We start from the raw sequence: 20565 nt of genomic DNA, 5'->3' as shown, positions 1-20565 counted from the left end.
TCGCTTCAACATCTATAAAGTGGGGATTATTACATAATCTGTTTAGTTATTGTGAGGACTAAATGAGGTAAGTGTAGTGCTTAAAATGGTGTCTATCCTGCTCTAAGTGCTTAGTAAATGTTAACTCCGCTTACTATTATCCCACTGCAAGTTCAAATGTCAGCAATTAATCAAAGCCACTCTTAATCACTGGATCTTATGAAATGATCAGTAGCTTAACCCAAATTTCCTTAGAATGTTTTAATAGAAATAAAGGTTTCGTGGAATTCAGGAGGACAGAGTAAGTGAAAGGTTTTGTTTAAAAATATATAAAAGGACTAGTTTTTCGTGACTTACACTGAATCTGTGTTATAATAAATTCCAAATAGGAGATAATATTTAAGGAAATAGAGAATATGTATTATTGTCAAATCCATAAGTTCAATGACCCTATCAAATATACATTCATGTTTAAATAACAAATGAAGACAGTGGGAATGGATATTTCACATTGTGAAAAGCATTATCTCTATTACATAGCAGAGGCCTATTTTAAAAAGTAATTATTTTTAAACACTTCTAAGAATGAATTTAAGTTAATATGTTTATCCCTAAAAATAAGCTATAAACTGTATCGTGGTTAATAATTTGTTTCCTCTTTCACTGTAAATAACCCATAGTTTTATTGGCTTTTGGCAATCTTTGGGAAGAGTATGTGTGCATGTATGCTTCGTGTGTATGTGTGTGCATTTGAGTCTTTGAACATTTGCCAGAGCGAGTCCTAATCATATTTTATAAAGATGTATATAGTAAAGTATACTTTTTAACCTTGAGATTTAATGGATATCTTCCTCTAGCTCATATATGTTTTGTTTGAAAGCAGTCTACAAATAAGAATATGCAGAGGTTACATTTACATGAGAAACAGGGAAAGTGAGAATAATTTCAAACATAATATTGTCTTTTACTGTTTATTGTTCGCTTCTTCATCAACAATAGAAATCTATTAACGATTGCTCTAAGCAGAATTTATGATGGATTACAGAGAACTAATTGTGTGCACATGTGAAAATATAACAGGATATTATTTTCATTGAATTAAAAACATGTTTCTTTTTTTTAATGTTTATTTATTTTTGAGAGAGAGAGAAACTGCATGTGGAGAGAGGGGCAGAGAGAAAGACACAGAATCTGAAACAGGCTCCAGGCTCCGAGCTGTCAGCACGGGAGCTAGACCTGAGCTGAAGTCTGGTGTTTAACCCACCAAGCCACCCAGGAGCCTCTAAAAACATGTTTCTAAAAAACTCATGAAAGTGCCTTTTTGTGATACTTACAAGACTGCATATTTTGTATCAGTTTTCACAAATGCTACTGGAAAAGTTAAAAGGAGCAAAACTGAAATACAAAAACAACTCAGGTAAATACAGGAAGATGGCATGAAAACATCCTGGTTAGGTGGCAGTTGCAAGGATTGATATGTGAACTAGAAGGCTTTGTGATACATTCATATATTTTGCTTCCTTTTTGCTTTATTAGCTGAATTAGGATTTTGAAACAAAATCTCTTGAGCTAGGATTACAGTGTTTTACTATGTTTGCCACTCAATCTGGAAAAGACATTTTCTACGTTTTACATTCAAATGATAGATTTTTTTTTTTATGGGCCTCCTCTTTGAACCTTTCTCTGTTTACTGTAAGGTTTTGCATCTCCCTAATCCCTGCCATAGGCTTTACACATGACAAAGAAAGCTCGGATAAAGGACAAGGAGAAACTTGCAATTTCTTTGGGGGCTTTTTAGAAGGATTTACATGCACAGTTAATTGTAACTTCTGCTTATATTTTCCCAAGTAGACGAAAGTCTTAAAGTGTCTACCTTAGGAACACATTTAGCAGAAAAAGTGTCCCATATGTAGAATCAATGAATTTTGATTTTTTATTTTTTTCTTTAAAAAAAACATTTCCAACACACCCATCCTTAAAAAAAGCACATAATGTTTAGAAATTCTGACAAAACAAAACCTGGAAATAAGATGATGCAGTGGCTACTTCTGGCTAAAGTTCTGATACGCTGTTTTTCAGAGTAATATGTGGGAAGATTCGAACTTGGATTGGGTGAGCATCATGAAAGTCTCAGTGTCACAGAGAGAGACAAGACACATCTTTTCTGAGCCTACTGGCAAATATAAATCTAAACCTTATCAGAAAGTCTTCAAGACCAACTAAAAATGATAGATTGGCACACGGGTATTGTACCTTTTGCAATGCAGTCTTTCCGCAAAAAAAATTTAATCTGGCTTTAAACAGGGTTAGTGCAGACATAGAAATCCTTCCTATTGGTGAATTGGAATGTATTCCAGACTTATGGTCAAAGGTGTCTGTCCTTGATTACCCTGTGATCCATTTTACAGCCAGTGGGAGCAAAATCTGAACACCTGACTGACTGAGTAACCACTAAGTCCATTGAGACCCCCAGAGTTCTTGAGGCCAATATGTCAACACTTCACTACTACAGTTTCTAAAAAAGAGTTATGAAGTCTGCTTTTGAATTTGATGAAAACAAAATTAAACATGGAGCCACACTCTACTTTTGTTCAGCTACTTTTAAAAGCTAGAGAAAGGAAAATTTACTTAGAAGATACACGTTCTTGCAGTTTTTCTCCAAATGAACAATTCACCAATTAGAGTGTCATAGTCAAATTGCTATCCCAATTTATTTAACAAATTGATCCTATCCATCAGACTTCTGTATGCATTATACCCTAGACTGACAGTAGCAGCATAACCTGGAAGCTTTGAGAAATTTAGAATCTCAAGACACACCCGAGATTTACTGAATCAGAATCTCCTTTTTACCAAGATCTTAGGTGACTCACTAAACACATTAAGGTTTGAGAATCCCTACCCTCCAAACTGCTTTTTCAGTATTCTCATCCAGGGACACATCCTGTTAAGTATAATACTAAGACTTTTGTATTTTCCCATAAATACCTTTGTCTTCAGATTCATTTGCTAAGCCACATTTGTTCTTCCAGAAGTTGGCTGACCTAATGCATAGTTCCTACAATAGAAGAAAGAACACCTTGGTCTTTCTCTAATTTCTTTAATTTTTTTTTTCAGCATAGACTTATAACAAAGATTCTGCCAATGCTGTAGAGTTTAGACAATACTGTAAAAAGGTAATTACATTAAATTTCTTAGCAATGGAGGTTGTGGGCCAATTCTAGTATTTTTCATGGCAGGAATTCTGGCGAGTGTATCGTATATATTTTTGTCATGTTCTCATCAAAATTTACAGGTGAAAAGATTTTTTTTCCCCTGACAACCTGAGGCTTTATGATTTGGCTCACTGAATCGGTGAGAAGTGCTCATTGAAACTCTTCTGGTAGCTGTGTGAGACATGCACTCTAGTCTATTACCTATACTATAATCTAAAGCAGATTGTTCTTTTTTGAGCCATATAACAAGATATAGTTTTTGGAAGGATGTATAATCATTCAATACTTGTTTCTGTACTTTGGTATTTGCTATTCTGTATTACATCCTATATTAAATACGTATCTTTTAACACTGCCTTCTGTCTTCCAGACTCAAATGTATGCTGCACACAATTTTGTTTTGCTCATTCAGTTTGTGCTTGTATTTAAATTATGGACTGAGGAGCAGGGTATGAAAAATCTTCCTTCTGGCTCTCTTTATTCGCCTAATCTCTCGGTTCAAAGATTTTCATGGGAACCCCTAATAATTTTGTAATTAAAAAGTTGCTGTCATTTTGCACAACACTTTGGGGACTTTGCTGACTGAAAGGAACTATATAAATTTAACAGAAGTTTATTGTTTTATGGTCTTCAGTTTTCAAGGTGAAAGCAGCAGGACATGGGCTGAGACTGTTTCAAGGTATATCTGCATTCAGGTCTTGTATTCTTGTACAGAGTCTGATAAAAGTAATCACAAAGGAATATTTTGAAAATGTCTGCTTCTTTTATTTCCAAGGCTTTTCATGCACACATACATTAAACACACATTAAATACATACATACATACACACACACACACACACACACACACACAGAGGCAATTTTCTGTTATTTTTGTGACTCAGTTCAGAAAATCATGAAAATGGTTAGTTTCCCTTGACATCCCACTGCCTCCCAGGGCTCGCCACCTGCTTGTCCGCATTAGATACCAGAAAGGTGCAAGAATCGGAGGCATCACAGGAAAAGGCCAGTGCCAAGTCACAAATCTGGAAGAGAAGGTAGCCCAATAAATAGGATTTGTTCCCCTCCTGTATCTGAGAAAAGGCTGTCATACTCATATTTGAAATTGCCATTGACTCAGTTTGCCTGAAAATATTTAGAAATGTCAGTGTCAAGGAGGAGGGGTGGAGGAGGAGGATTTTGCCTTTTCCTCAGAAGAGGGGATATAGGAGAGAAGCAAAGACTTTTCTTTCTTTATTAAGCTCTCTATCTGTAGATATTCAAACTCTCCACTTTTAGATTGCAAAGCAATTTTGAGAATTCTTATTTTGCATGTCCTTTTTCAGTAGTGATCTGACCCCGTTGAAATCTCCAGATAGTTTGGGAAATACTATCCCCAGTCTAACCTTTGACTTCCGTGTTAGAATGTATGATTTCTTTTCATTTCAAATCTTATTTTTTCCACCTTCTTCCCCAAATGTAGACAATGGGTTTAATTGATAATTTGTTGTTTCTTGACTGCTGACTTAACACTTTAGGTTATATCTCTAATTACCCCTATGAGGTTCAGATAATAACAGACTTCAGGGAGTTTTCCCAGATTCTCAAAGTCATTTCTTAGAGCCTGCAATACCATGTAATAAATCTTTCTGATAAATTTTAATTGCTGTAGTCAAGCCAGTGGAAGATCAACAACAATTGCACAGCTTTTTACAGTACCCCAGCAATAGTGCAAGCAATTATTTCTTCAGCCTGCAATTTGTTTACCTTATATTAAAAATTGTTAGTCACAATAACATGGAGAGATTGAACTTTGGGAGAATTTCAAACTATGTCTACAGGCACATTTGGAAAGTTTCAAAAATCAATTAGGCAAGAAATCTAACTACTAGTCTTAAAAATATAGAAAATATAATTGCTTAGCCCTAAGATTGACCCAGTGAAAAATTCTTTTTCCTTATTAAGCCTTCTTAATAAGACATACTACTTATAAATTGAATATAAATATACATATGTATGTAATTCTGATGTAACAGGAAGACTATTACCATTGTTCATATTGGACATACACTAGCAGTTTTCAAGAAATATTAAATAAAAATAAATGAGGTATAAAATGTCCAGAAGTGAATCTGATGTCTCCTACCTAGTTTGCTATCCTCTTTTATTTATCTACCTGATTTTATTTTTTTTCCTCAAGACAGGTAGTGTAGGGTAATGGTTAACTTCAGACTGCGCAAACAGGCCTAGATTCATATATTGCTTATTGCCCACACTAGTTTGTGCGAGCTTGAGCAAGTTACTAGCAGTTATAAGTCTCAGGCCATAAACAAAATGTAGCTAATAATGGTACTTCCCATATTGGGTGGTTATGAGGATTAAATGAGAAAGTACATATAAACTGTTCTGACTATGCTAGGATGAGAATTAGTGCTCAAGTAATATTGATTCTTGTTGGTATTTTCTCAGCTTGGGTGAACTCCTAGACCCCTCAGAAACTTGTTTCTTCTGTGGTCCTATTGTACTTTTTTTTTCTGATCAGTATATATGTGTGTGTGTGTGTCTGTGTGTCTGTGTGTGTATAACATATATTTTAATAGATTTTATTTTTTAGAATAGTTTTAGGTTCACACTAAAACTGAATGGAAGGTACAGAGATTTCCCATGTACCTTGTACCCCTATGCATGTATAGCCTCCCCTTTTGTAAACATCTCTCACTCTAGTGGTATGTTTCTTATAACCAATGAACCTATATTGACACAGCATTCTTACTTAAAGTTCATACTTTACATTGGGGTTGATTCTTGGTGTTGTACATTCTGTGGGTCTTGACAAATGTATAATGACAAGGATCCACTATTGTTGTATCACATAGAGTTTTCACTGCCTTAAAAATGCTCTGTGCTCTGCCTGTTCATTCCTTCTCTACCCCCAGCTTCTGATAACCTCTGTTCCTTTACTGCCCCCATAGTTTTGTTTTTTCCAGAATGTCAAACGGGTGGAATCGTACAGTATGCAGCCTTTTCATATTGGCTTCTAGTATGTAGTAAGAGGCATGTATGGTTTCTCCATATCTTTTCATGGTTCCTTTTTAGCACTGAATATTCCATTGTTTAGATGTACTGCAGTTTATCTGTTTAATAAACTTGGTTACTTCCAAGTTTTAGCAATTATGATTAAAGCTGCTGTAAACATCCATGTGCAGCTTTTTGTGTGGACATGTTTTCATCTTTTGGTTAAATACCAAGGAGAACGATTGTTGGGTCATAATGGTAAGAATATGCGTAGTTTGTAAAAAGCTGCCAAATTGTCTACCAAAGTGGCTATACCATTTTGCATTCCCACTAGCAATGAATGAAAATTCCTGTTGCTTCACATCATCACCAGTATTTGGTGTTGTCTGTATTCTGGATTTTGGCCATTCTATTAGGTGTGTAGTGGCATCTCATTGTTTTCATTTGCAGTAATGATATATAATGTGGAACATCTTTTATATGCTTCTTTGCCATCTATACATCTTCTTTGGTAGCATGGCTCTTCAGGCCTTTGGACTAATTTTTAACCTGGTAGTTCGTTTTCATATTGATAAGTTTTAAGTGTTCACTATATATTTTGGATAAAATTTATTTGTCGAGTGTATTTTTTGCAAATATTTTCTCCCAATCTATGATGTACTTTTTTTAAAAAACCACTAATAGAGTTCAGGTTGTATATGCCTTGCATTGGTATGCCATTACTTATATATACACCTCAAAAACAGGAAGTAGGGCCCGAGTTTTCTCTGTATCCTTGATAGTACCTGTATAGTCTTTGCATGTATAGAGATATTCAATAATGATGAATTGACCAATTGAATTATCAATATCCAATGGAAGTCATGTCAGTGTATTCATGCCCCAAATGAAGAAGTTCCATAGAAGCACCCAGGACTGGTGGCATTCAGCAGGGCCTGATGCAAGTTATTTGATCCTCTTCCTGCCTCACTTTTCAGCATATTCAAATAGATTATAGATGTGTGTCAAGGATAAAGAGTGTCTTAAAAGGATTATCCTAGAATTGGACTTAAACTTTCCAGTGGCTTTTCAGAGAGAGACTTATAGATAGATCACTTGTATAGGCAGAATTGTGGTCACTGGATAAAAGAACAGATGCCTCAGAGGCAAGTTATGAGTGATCCTTTTTGGATACATATTTTAAAACTTCCATGGACAAAAGATATTGTAGCAATGGTGAAAAGTAAACACTAATTCATTCAAAACTATTTTGAGTGTCTACTATGTGCTGAGGCATTGTATATCAGACAGAGGTCAAGTTGATATAGATGTACTCAAAAAGCTTTATAAAGCACTAGGACAGAAGAGTCATATGTACAGATAATTATGGTACGTGGTAAATAGTTATGTGTAATAAGTATGTATAAAACCAGGAGAGCAAGAAATTAAATTTGGCTTAGGAAGGAAGTCATTGACTCATTTAACGTATTTATTAAACATCTACTGTGGTTTAATTTCCTTGCCACATAACAGGCTTCAGGGAGGAGTTGCAAAAACCTGTAACTTCAAGATACTCCCTGTGCAGGAATCTGGTTCAATGGGTAGTGAGGGCTTCAGGAAGGAATCTCAAGGAAGACCTTTTGGAGAAGATGGCCTTTGGACTTGGCGTCGAGAGACTGGTAGGATTTGGATATTTGGAGATGGGAGTGATGAGAGGGGGAAGAACATTCCAGATATTGGCAACATAAATAGCATAGGCACTTGACTGTCTTACATTAAAAAATAATAATAAAACAAAGAATCTATTGATTTTTGATTTCTTTTGATGATCATTTTATATCTAGAAAGGTATAGTTAACATACTAGTAATATATTATATTTATTGAGAATTTACTTTGACCTAGACATTATTTTAAATACTTTACTTGTTTTTTAAGCTCACGTAATCCTTACTGGATCTCTGAGCCCGATATGATTTTTATTTGCAATTTGACTAAAGGAGGACTAAAGCCCTCACATGGGACTGGGGCACACCCACAGGTATATTTGATACTGAATTCTACACTACAGGTCAAAACCATGGCAAAGCTCTTAAAGCCTCTCAGGACTCTGTCTTCATGAAAGAGTTCACAACTCAAAATATTAAAAAAAATTTTATGTTTATTCTTGAGAGAGAGACAGAGTGCGCATAGGAGAGGGGCAGAGAGAGAAGGAGACACAGAATCTGAAGCATCTGAAGCAGGCTCCAGGCTCTGAGCTGCCAGCACAGAGCCCGACGTGGGGCTTGAACTCATGAGCTGTGGGATCATTCCCTGAGCCGAAGTCGGACACCCAACTGACTGAGCCACCCAGGCGCCCCACAACTCAAAATATTTTAAAAGACATTTCAAAAGAAGCTTGCAAAACTAAAAATGCTATGAGAGAGAGAGAGAGAGAGAGAGAGAGAGAGAGAGAGAGAGATTGCTCTGAGCCAGTAAATACGGACTCATCAAATCTAAAGTTAGAGTAAGCAGAGTCTTGTATAACATGTGTTTGTTTCTGTTTTCTGGAAAATGAGGGACAAGGAGGGCATCTGCTTGGCTGAGAGGATGTAATGACAGGGGAAGAGAGAAAGCTAGGTTGTCTGGCTCCTGTTTAGATTTCATCTTTTCCATCAAGCAGAATGATACAATATAAAAGGTAATATGAATCTGAGGAAGTTTAAATCCAAAATAAATAAGAGAGTTAGTATTTTCAGACAGCAGAGCTAGAAGGGAGCATTTTCGATAAAGAAAAAGATTTGAGCAAAAGCAACACAGATGAAAGATCTGGAGGGGATGGTTAAAGTCCTGTAACTGTAACTTAAAATCCACATGAATAAATACAGAGAAGGTATCTTGGCAATGAACGGTGTGCATAGGTCTGAGAATTTTAGTTCACTAAATGCTCGTATCTGCAACTAGTGAATTTGGCTATTAAAAAACCCAGGCAGTATTGATGGAATAATATTGCCTTAATTAAGGAAGATAGTGCACTGTTTATCACCCATCTTATGTATTGCATTTAAGTCAGTGTACTGTGTTAAGGTTCTTGAGAATCTAAGTTCATTAACAAACTGGATATGAGAAGGGTGAACAGTGAGAAAAATTTCTCTTAATGATTGATAGTTAAAGCATGGAAAGTGAGTCTCCAGGGGAAAACTTGAGCTGATGGTGGAAGAAAGCAACTGGATAACAGTTTTCAAGAAGGTGAAGGGTTGTCATATGGGAAAAGGATACAGATTGCACTATATTGATCCTTACTGCAGACACATTAAAGAGAGGTAACTTTCAGTTCAAACAAAAGGATTTTCAGAAATGAATAGGCTGCTTTGTGAAGTAGTAACATCACTGGCAGGTTTCAAGCAGAACTTAAGTAAGTGTCCTTTGTCAGAGATGTTTTAGAACAGCTTCCTGCATTTTGGGAGAGTCTGGGTCTAAGACCTCTTTCCAGTGCTAAGATTTTCATTATTTTATTAATTAATATTTTAAGTCATTGGAAAAGCCCCTCTTATTTCTTTCACCAGTTGTCTCCTCCTGCATTTTGGGGCCATATAAAATAATAGACAAAGCGAAATCTTATAAATTTCCTACGTTATGGTCGTCAAAAGAGAGAGTTGTTTGCATCTTAAAGTTTTAAATAATCTGAGCAAATAAGATGGAAATAAAACATCCTACCTAATGGGAGTCAATCCAAAAGTATAAGTTCTGGCAAGGAAATGAAAGACAGAAGACATTGACAGTCTTATCTTTTAGAGTGCTGATATTTTAAAAGGAAACTCACGATCTCGCAGTCCGTGAGTTCGAGCCCCGCGTCGGGCTCTGGGCTGATGGCTCAGAGCCTGGAGCCTGTTTCAGATTCTGTGTCTCCCTCTCTCTCTGCCCCTCCCCCGTTCATGCTCTGTCTCTCTCTGTCCCAAAAATAAATAAACGTTGAGAAAAAAAATTAAAAAAAAAAAACTTAAAAAAAAAAAAAAGGAAACTCAGCTTACAGGCCTTCTCTTAAAATATCAATAGGGGAACCATAGAAAATTTTTATGAAATAGTAATGTGAAAGAGTCACAACACATCATACAGTCTAAATTAACACCTGGGGGAAAATATTCACTCGGTTTCATTGTTGAATTATATTTAGTAACTACTACTATCTAATGGAGAAACGAGACAAAAAAATGCTAGAATTGGTAGCACCTCCGTTCAGATGCCACTCTCAATCAATTTTTTATTGCCTAAGACATTATTTTGCATACATACGCACAGCCCACATATAAAGTTGGAGCAAGTTAGACTTGAAATTATTTTTTTATGTTGGAGTTTATGCAGATTAACAGGTCTGCTTTCATTCTTTATTGTTAAGTGTGGAGGGATGTCTGATGTTCTCTTGGTAGTGATTATTGCTTTTCTTTATGTCCTGCTTGTCAGTTGCGTTATACAGGCAGTTCCCTGACTTCTAGTGGTTCAACTTACAATTTTTCCACCTTATGATGATGGGAAAGTGGGGCACATTCAGTAGAAAGTGTTCATCAGTTTGAATTGTGATCTTTTCCTGGGTTAGTGATATGTGAGATGATACTCTCTCCTAGTGCCGGGCAGTTGCAGTGACCTGCAGCTCCTGAATAACTGATATACTTACAGACATGGTTTCTGCCTTTCAGTATAATGTTCAACAAATTCCATGTGAAATCAACACCTTTTTTATAAGTCAGGTTTTGTGCTAAATAGTTTTGCCCAACTGTAGGCTAATATAAGTGTTCTGAGCATGTTTAAGGTAGGTTAGGCTAAGCTGTGACGTCCCATAAGCTAGTTGTATTTAAATGCATTTTCAACTTACAATATTTTCACATTACAAAGGGTTCATGGGAATGTAAGCCCGTTGTAAGTTGAGGAAGATCTGTATGTCTGCTTTAGCTTCATACAAAGGATGGAAAACTTCCAGGTTGCCATGCTATCTTTCTTATGGTTAACAAAGGTTTCCCTTACATAGTAAACGTAGTCTTGTTGTGGTAACTACACCAACATCCTGGAAGCATAATTGCCTATAAATCAAAACCATTGTCAATATAATCATCCTGAATATATTTTTATTTTGTGTTCTAGACTGTCTTTATTTTTGATAGTTTAGATATAGCAGAAGCCTAGGGTATCATTCTGTCATCAACAAATGAAAATAAACTCACTCCACAAAAAAAGTGAAACATTGCTCTGTGGATACATTTATACTATTTCAGTGTCATTCTCTGGCCTCAACCAAAGTGAATGTAGCTGAAGTTTTGATGGAGAACCAGCTGAGTGTAGGGTCTTCTCCCCTCTCTATTGCAGCAGTTATTGTCAGGACATGTCAGAGTCCTGATGAAACCAGATTTGGTTGTTTTCTTTTTCTTTCTTTTTTTTTTTTTGTTTTGTTTTATAGAATAAATACACAATCTTAAATCTTAAGCAGACAGTAGTATGCGATTTAGAAGTTACAGCAATGCCTCTTTTGTTTTCAATTTTTTGGTCTGTTGGCTAAATCTATTTATTAATTGGTTCTCATACATTGAACCATTATGAATTAAAATTTATTAAGGTATGTGAAAATTGAGAAGGCAATGTAGAAAAGAATAGAACTATACAACTAAAAACAATGATCTAGAAAATGGAGATGTTTAGCCAAATGAGGAAATGGAGACAAGGGAGTTGTCAAGTGATTAGTTCAAGGTCACAACTTTAGTTACGGACAAAAGTTACAGTCCCCTTGATTCTCATTGTTCATGCTTTCTATTATGGAAACTTCCTAGCACAAGTAGAGAAAATAACATAGTAGACTTCAGTGAACCCATAACCCGGAGTCAACATTTAGAATCATTTGCCCGCCAAAAATGTTCATATACCTTTATTAAATTCATGTTTCTCTTTTTTTATTCTAAGGTATTTTGCTGAATGTCTCTTACTACTCCTTATGAGAATGTATGCATTTATGATTGACTATCTTATTCTTAGAACAGGATTTTGACGACTGGCCCTTGATGCTATTTGAAATGCCTATTTTTGTGTCCAACAAGTGTAGTGGCAGTTTAGTAGCAGCAGTGTGGGATTGTTTTCCTCTTTTTTTCCAATAATTTGAACTATTATTTCCATTTCCTATCATACTGATTGACATGACTAAAACTAAGCTAACACATAGTGGTTACAATGTAAAAATCCATTTCTTACTTTACTGGCAGGGCTTTTAGTTTAAGCGTTATGCTGGCAATAAATTTAAGGTAGATTTGCTTTCATAGTGCCAAGAAATATTCTTCTTTTTCCAGTTTACTAAGTGAATCTTTAAAAAATTGAGAATGGTATTAAATTTATCCAATATCTTGGATATATTGGATATATTAACACAATATAGAATTTGTCTTAATGGTTTATATTGTTTTTTTCCTCACTTGTCCTAATGATACATGTTATTACATTGACTAATTTTGAAACATCATAGCATTCTTGATATATCCCCAGCATGCATGGCATCTGAAGTCAGAAAGAACTAAGCTTGAATCCTAGGTTTATACTTAGTAGTTGTGTAATTTTAGGCCACATTTCCTCATCTGTAAAATGATCATATTAATAGTTACTTAGAATTATTAAGCTAAAATCGGTTATTATATTAAGTGGCACTCTGGGACTGACTCAGTAAATGGAGGTGCATGAAGCGCCCATCTTTGTCATGGTGGGTTATTCATTTGTATGCTATTGAATACATGTAGGGAGTATGTCAAGTAGATTTTTATAGCCTATGATTATAATATAAATTGGCCTATGGAATTGGGATTTGTGTGTGGGTACTACATTTCACTGACTTTTTATGAAGAAGTTCTAATTTTATGAAGTTAGATGGGTGGTTATCTATCATTTTCTGTATTCTGAAACAGGTCTCATCACTGGGAATTATCTATTTCTGTGATTTTCCCCCCAAAGGCAATAGAACACTGTAGTAGTTAAAATAAGCAGATCTGGATTCAAGTTTTAATTCTTCAACTGATTAGCAGTGACCTTGGGCAAGTGATTAAACATTTTTATGCCTCAGTGTCTTTATAAAATGTTGGTAATAACTCTGCTTCTCAGAGTTGATGTGAGAATTCAATCGTATTCAGTAAATGTTTATTTGGGAACCATTACTGGCTACTACTGTGTTCAGTGCTAAATTTTAAAAGATTAAACTGGGAATATAGGAAGTGGTCATTGACAATTAAAGCTTATTGATATTATTATCAATATTACCAATAACTGAGGCATAAACTACCTAGGCCAAGAGCCTTTTACACTGGTAATTTGTGCAGTTATTTCTGATCTAGTTTTATCATTTTTAGTTATCTCTGTACCATTTTATTACCTTCAGCACTGTAAAAGTATATGAACATAACTAGGGAGATAGCTGGGTAGGTATTTATTCAATTTTTTTAAGAGATTGACCATTTGTATTTGTGTTATAGTGTTTAGCTAAAAAAAAAATGGGGTCCTAGAAAGTAACATGCGATAGTATTTGTGGTGGAATAATTCTAAGGCCAGTAAGAAGTTAAATAATAATAGTAATTTTTAAAAAGTCCCTATAATCTCTTTGAAGATTAAAGGGAGGGCAGAAATGTACCTTATACAGCTTTCATCTGGATAGAGTGAGAGACAGCATGCCACCATTAAAACTCTTAGGGGAGTTTTGGGTAGCAAGAGAATGAAAAGGGGAGGATATTTTTTAGAAAGTCAAAAATAATAAACGCTGTTCCAAAAAAATAAGTTGGATTAAAACTAAGTGGCAGCTCAGGAATGGATAAAAATTCAACAAGACTTTTGAAACACTCAGCTAGTGTGTGTGTGTGTGTGTGTGTGTGTGTGTGTGTGTGTGTGTAAGACAGCATGACGCACCTTTTGATGCTAAAGAGTTATTTCAGGTGTTATCATTCTCTTTTTTGTGTGTGCATTTTTGAAAACCTTGAATGTTGGCTATTTTCTGAGCTGATAATCATATATCATATGCATTAACTACATATCTTCCATAACCAGTGCGTTTTGGTGGTCTGTGCTAATGTCAGTGTAGATTTGTTAGGAAAACGTGTTAAAATAGTTCGGTTCTTGTAACAGAGATTGGACATTATGACAATTTCAGCTAATGATGAGTCAGCACTGCATTAAAAACAAAAATAAAATGCTAAGATGGCATTTAAAGTTATGAGATAAATTTATCTATCTAGAAAATGTTTTCATGATTCCTTTTTTGATATGAAATAAATTGTCAGAGCACATTTTGAGACAGCTGATAGACTTAATCAAAGCAGAAAATTGTATTATTATTTCAAGGGAATATGGAATGATTTAATTTTAAGTAGGAAAGCTAATCAGAAGCTTAATGCCACCAAGTCAATTGTGCTGGGTTCATATTTGTTGCATATTGGTCCAAACTGAAATGCTTCCCACATCTCTTAGTCACCTGTTATTAATTGTAACTGTTGAATGTTGCGACTTAATCATAGACTGTTACTCGTTAGTTGTTAATTGGCGTACAACCAGAGCCAATATTAAATATTCTTCCCTTTTTCTGTTGACATCCAAGCATGCTTTTTGCTTGAGGAGAATTTCAGGTTTGTTTTTTTTTTTTTTTCAGTTTTTAGTGCAGCATGAATCTTTATGATTCCTTGCATGAAGCATTCTCGCAGAGCTGGCACTCTTGGACAGCATCTTGGATAAAATTAGCTCAAATTTAAAATGGTATCATTAAAAACTAGACCCATGCTTAGGAAGAAAGAGAAGATGGCAATGATTGAGAGGCTGGTTTCAAGCAACTAAGATAAAAATTAAACAATTTGGAGAATTTTGATTTATTAATAGAAAATTTTAAATATTCATGGAAGGAGAATGTTAAAAGGATCTGAAACACGGTCATTATATTTTTCAGAGAGGGGTTAAGTGAGCTAGAATAAGAAATCAGACTAATAATATTTCTAATCATGACCTGGAAAGTTAACTAAATTGAAAAGTTATAAGAGAAAAATACTTCTCTTGGGTCATTCATATTTCAAAGTTCAGCAATACCACTTATTAAATTATTTTTATTGTGATATAAAAAATAATTATAGTTTATTTCATTTCTTCTGAAACCATTTAAAGGCTTTGTATAATTATAGTTATTATACTATAGTTTAGACTATAGTATATAGGACTATACAAAGCTTTTTTGATACAGTCAAACGAGTTACAAAATTCATATCTATATCTATTTGATTCTGGATTGTGACATTTGAAAGATTTGACCTGGAAAGTTATTAATATTTATTTTTACATATTAGGTATAACGCTATTGGGAAAATACAATTAAGTTTCTAATTTCCTTTCCAATTGATCACATTTTGCTTAACAAAAAACGTAATGACTGATTTTGTTATGATGATGACGTATTCCATTGGATTTGACTGGACGTTTGAAACACCTCTTTCCAAAATAACAACTAATATTGAAAATGGTTTAAAGAAACCTCTTAACTGTGGGGGGAAAAGATATTGGAGAAAAAAGGGGTACAGACAAGCGGGGAGAGAGGACAGACATTGGCCAATTTTCCAAGGGCCCTTCCATAGAGTTTTTGAGCATATGACATCTAGACTTATAATTTAGCCTAAAGGGTTTGCTTCCATATCTATTCCAGGGGCTCCCCAAGTATGAGGAAATCTTTTCTGTCCCTAGGGCTGGTGAAGAGTTAGCCTGCTAATAATTCTGAAAACCTGGACTAAATTAATGCCCATGAAAGAAGAGTTGCTGGGCTCTACTCACCCTTATCTTGGCAAGTTTGTCAGTGTTCAAAGCACCATAAAATGATAAGAGTCTACAGGCCCCAGGATACTTTCATGTGGCCTATTCTTTTTCCATTGGGTCTTGAAGAATGTACAGAGGAAAGTATCATGATGTGACTGAAAAGCATGAATTTGAAACTAGATAGGCCTGTGCTGGATGCAACTTGATATTTTAGCTCTGATTTTATAAGATTCACCCACTTGCTTTGAGGTTCAAACATCCTCAAAATGATGATTGTAAGGGTGACAAATAAGAGTTATTGTGAAGATTAAAGGAGTAAACATTTGAAAAATAATCGATATATTACTTGGTATATACAGTGGAAGGATGTTGACATCTCTCTCTTCCCAAGAGGCATACTGATATCACATGTTAACTGTAATCTCTTTTTAGCCCCTTGGACTCCTTCTCAGAGGCATACTGGTATGGCTAAGCATGCAAAATCTGGAACCAGATTGCTTGAGACCAGATCACAGCTCTCATGCTTATTAGGCAGATGATTTTGGTCAGGTCATTAAATGTTTTGAGACTTAGCTTCTTCATTAAATAACTGGAAATAATAACATATATTTAATATAGTATGTCTGGTAAACTGCTTATAAGGAGTGCCTGGCACACAGCAAGTATTCAAGAAAAGGTAGCTATTATCATCATCACTATCACCATCACCCTTGTCATCATTGCTGTCGTCATCATCATCATCATCATCATCATGCATTTGCTGCCAAATATAGCCCTTCCTATATAGCCACACTCATGTGATAAGTTTGGCACTGATATTAGAAAAGAGTGAATAAGTTAGATATGGTTCCCATTTGGCCTTAGAATGTTATCAGTGATTAACTTCTCAGCGGATTTTTACCTTCTCAGTTAGATTTGGTATGTGTTCATTTTGAGAGAGTGTACATGTTTGGCAGGGTATGTATATAAGTTGGATGTGAGATCACAGTATATTAATCTTGCTGTGATATTTAAAGATTAAAGATATATCATGGATAACCCAAAGTCCACTAAAGAATACTGTTAATCACACAAGACATGGCCTTGCTCTTTGGTACTGACTTTGCAAGTATTGTCAGGAAAGACCTTTAAGTGTCTTTTGTTCCTCATGGGTGAACATTAATCACTTTTTGCTCCATAAAAGGGCATTTACATAGACAAGCTTTGTACTTTTGCTCAGCTGATTTGTTGCCCAACTCCACCCTGAAGTCCTTTTTTCCCCTTAAATATATATGATCCATTATTTGGAGACGGGTGAAACAGGGAAAGAACTAAATAGAAAAAGAAAGAACAGCAAAGATACTAAGATGGGACAGAACATGCTATATTCATGGGACTGAAAGACTAGTATGACAAAGCAGTTAGGAAGAGAGGGAGGGAGGGAGAGAGAGAACGAGCGAGCGAACAAGCATGTGTTCTTTCATAGAGGGCTGATAATGTGACTTTGTTACAGATCTTTCAGTCTGTCTTTACTGTTATCAGAATCCACAGTCTCCTCAAAGTGTCCTCTGGCTCTTCTAGGTGAACAGTAAGGGAGGACTTTAGGAACACACACTAGTTACTGCTCTCAAGAAGATAGCAACAAATGTTATCTCAGGTTCAAAATGTTCATGAATTATTTACAGTTGAGTACTTTGTGTGTTTTTATCTTCAAAATCCTTGGCCAAATTTAGGAAAAACTCATATCTTGACTTCATTTATTTGCATTTTTTCCAGAAGTAGAATTGGATGAATTGTTTCTCTTATATGAAGTTCATTGCCTGGAAAAGTACATTTTAGGGACATGGGCATTGGACCTGGTTCATTTTCTCTTCTAGGTGAACAGGGAGGTAAAAGAGTCAAAGGTGACAACTTTTTATTTCTTCAAATAATTTGTGGAGGGTACTTATAAAACTAGTCTAGTACTTTCAAACGGTATTTGTAAGGTGGAGAGTGTACAGAGAACTCTTGCTACATCTTAAGATAAAAGAGCACTCTAGAGAAATAAGTTAACAAGACATTCTACCCACAAAGAAACTAAAGGTGTTACATTAACTTTGAAATATAAGCATAGAATGATGAATCATTTTTTGACATTGTAGAATTAAATGACTTTTGGAAAATGTGATGAGTCCCTGTTGATTCAGAAAGTCTTTATGTATTGTATTTCATAAAGCACATTGATGAATGAAACTTAGGAACAAACAACTAAATGAATGTCAAAATGCATACTGTTAGGTTCTACGTTTGTATCAATAGTTTAACATTCTTAGTGTGCTTAGCTATCTGTGGTCAATTGCTTTCTTGTGCAAATGATATGCTTTCATTTTTTTATATGTAATTTCATGACCTACCTGTCCTCGATGGACTTTCTGGATAATACCTACATATATGTTCATTTATAATTTACATATCCCCATTTCTATGAAGAATCCATATATTTATGTCTGAATCTACATGTGTACCTGAAAGTATCTGTCTTTATACCTACATATTTTTGTTCCTTGGAGCTCGTACACACATTCTTCTCTCTACTTGGGAAACTCTTTCTCTCACATTATTAGTTTCTTCTCATCTTCAGCTCCTCAAAGAGGCTTTCCTTAACTACTCATTGCCTCTTGTAACACCCTGTTTTTTTTTCCTTCTTGACACTTAGCATACTTTATATGCTAATATAAAATTTAATGTATAAAGAAATAATTTGAGTCAAGCTTCATGTTGGCACCAGTGCCTTCTGTTTTGTTAACCACTGTTTATGTAGAACTTAGCAGAATGTCTTTATAGCACGAAATCAGTTTCTATATTTTGAATGAATGAATGAATATTGTTGAGGACAAAACTCACGTGTTAAGATATTTCCAAAATTTTGGAGCGCCTGGGTGGCTCATTTGGTTAAGCCTCTGATGTCAGCTCAGGTCGCGATCTCACGGTTCTTGGGTTCGAGCCCTACGTCGGGCTCTGTGCTGACAGCTCAGAGCCTGGAACCTGCTTCAGGTTCTGTGTCTCCCCCTCTCTCTGCCGCTCCTCTGCTCATGCTCTGTCTCCCTCTGTCTCTCAATAATAAATGTCATAAAATTAAAAAAAAGATATTTCCAAAAATTTAGTACCATTTATGCAAGAAAATCATGAAGTTTGGGGAAATGAATGTATATAAACACAACTAACAAATACACTTAAAATTTATTCAGTTCTAGAAAGAGTGGTATAGTGTTTAGGGAAATACACTGTACCTAATAAATACCTGATAAACATTTCTTGACATTATTTCTTATTTGTTTAATTTTTTGTATTTTATTTTTGTGGCAGTATTACTGTTTGAAGATGAAGAAAGGTCATAATCTTCAAGAGTTTCAGCATTAGAGATTCCATATTCTCTTCTGAAAACTATGTTGTGCCAACATCATACCCATAAACACACATTCATTTTTGAAGGCTGCAGAAATTATTGCTTGCTATGCTGGGAATAATAGAGCCTTGCTGATTCTATAGAAAATAGTCTTTGGCGAATCCCTTTTCTGCCCATATGCACACATTTGCTTTTTCTAAGGATGTCAGACAGGTAGTCCTGGACTAGAAGTCAATAAGAAAGAAAAAGAGAAAGGTAGCATTGTCAGCTTTTCTCTTGGAATGCATTTCAAGTAGAGCTCTGCTTGAGGCTTGTGAAAACCAAGATCGCATAATCCATCACACACATTTGAAAATATTATCTTGTTATTATTTTTCTGGTTTCAAGTCACGATTCACAAACACAAGTTTGAAAAATGATATCCCTTCCAGACTGACCTTTTCATTTCATGTATAGCTTGTAAACATTCATCAGCCAAAGATTTAAAAATAATTGCAATTATCTTGTTGTGTTTTTTTTTAAAAACTATTTTTTAAAAAAATACAAAGGCTAATTTTATTTTACTTATAACCTAGTTACTGAGGCAACATTTACCACACAGAGGACTAAACTCACCATCCAAAGATGTTTTGTCCGTTTGTCTGAAAAATGTGGTGCCGTGTTATGGAAATTTGGAGCATTAGAGTTGACTGTAATTATATAGTAAGGTCTCCACAAAAATAATAGTCCTGGGATACAATAAATAAATGAAATCCACAAATAATCTCAAACCTTTTTATAGGAAAACGTTTTTACATAGAAATGCCAACAACTAGCGGAATTGATAGAGCCGAATGTCCTTTCCCTATCCAGTTCCTGGCAGAGGTAATAATAAGCAGTGTAATGGCCCAAAGACAAGGAATCAGAGAAAAGTAGAGAAACAAAGGTTATGGTTTTAATCAGCACTTGAAACACAATGTTTATTGCACACAGTTTCCTGAATGATTGTAAAATGTGAGCAAAGTTAATTTAACACCCAACCAAGGGTTTTAAAGCAACAGGAAAAACACATCAAAAAACTTAAAAAAAACACCAAGCTATTTCTGATCAGCCCACTGCACTTTGAATGAGGCTAAACTTTAGCCAGTGTGGATCTGAGCTTCTCATACACAAACCTGAGGAATTTGTCATGATGCCATATCAGGTGCCATGGGCTAAATATTCAAAACAGAGGTATTACCATTGAAAACTCACAAACCATGCATAGACTACCAGTCAG

General features: G+C 35.1%; 1 protein-coding gene across 26 annotated transcripts in view; it reads left to right on the top strand.

The window, feature by feature from the left end:
• The window catches only part of NRXN1 (neurexin 1), a 1120881-nt gene that overhangs the window by 914416 nt on the left and 185900 nt on the right, over positions 1-20565 (top strand). The window lies entirely within an intron of this gene.

Source organism: Acinonyx jubatus, chromosome A3 (assembly GCF_027475565.1).
Source record: "Acinonyx jubatus isolate Ajub_Pintada_27869175 chromosome A3, VMU_Ajub_asm_v1.0, whole genome shotgun sequence".
Taxonomy (NCBI): domain Eukaryota; kingdom Metazoa; phylum Chordata; class Mammalia; order Carnivora; family Felidae; genus Acinonyx; species Acinonyx jubatus.
The sequence above is the reverse complement of the archived record's forward strand: the minus strand, read 5'-3'. Positions and strand labels throughout refer to the sequence as shown.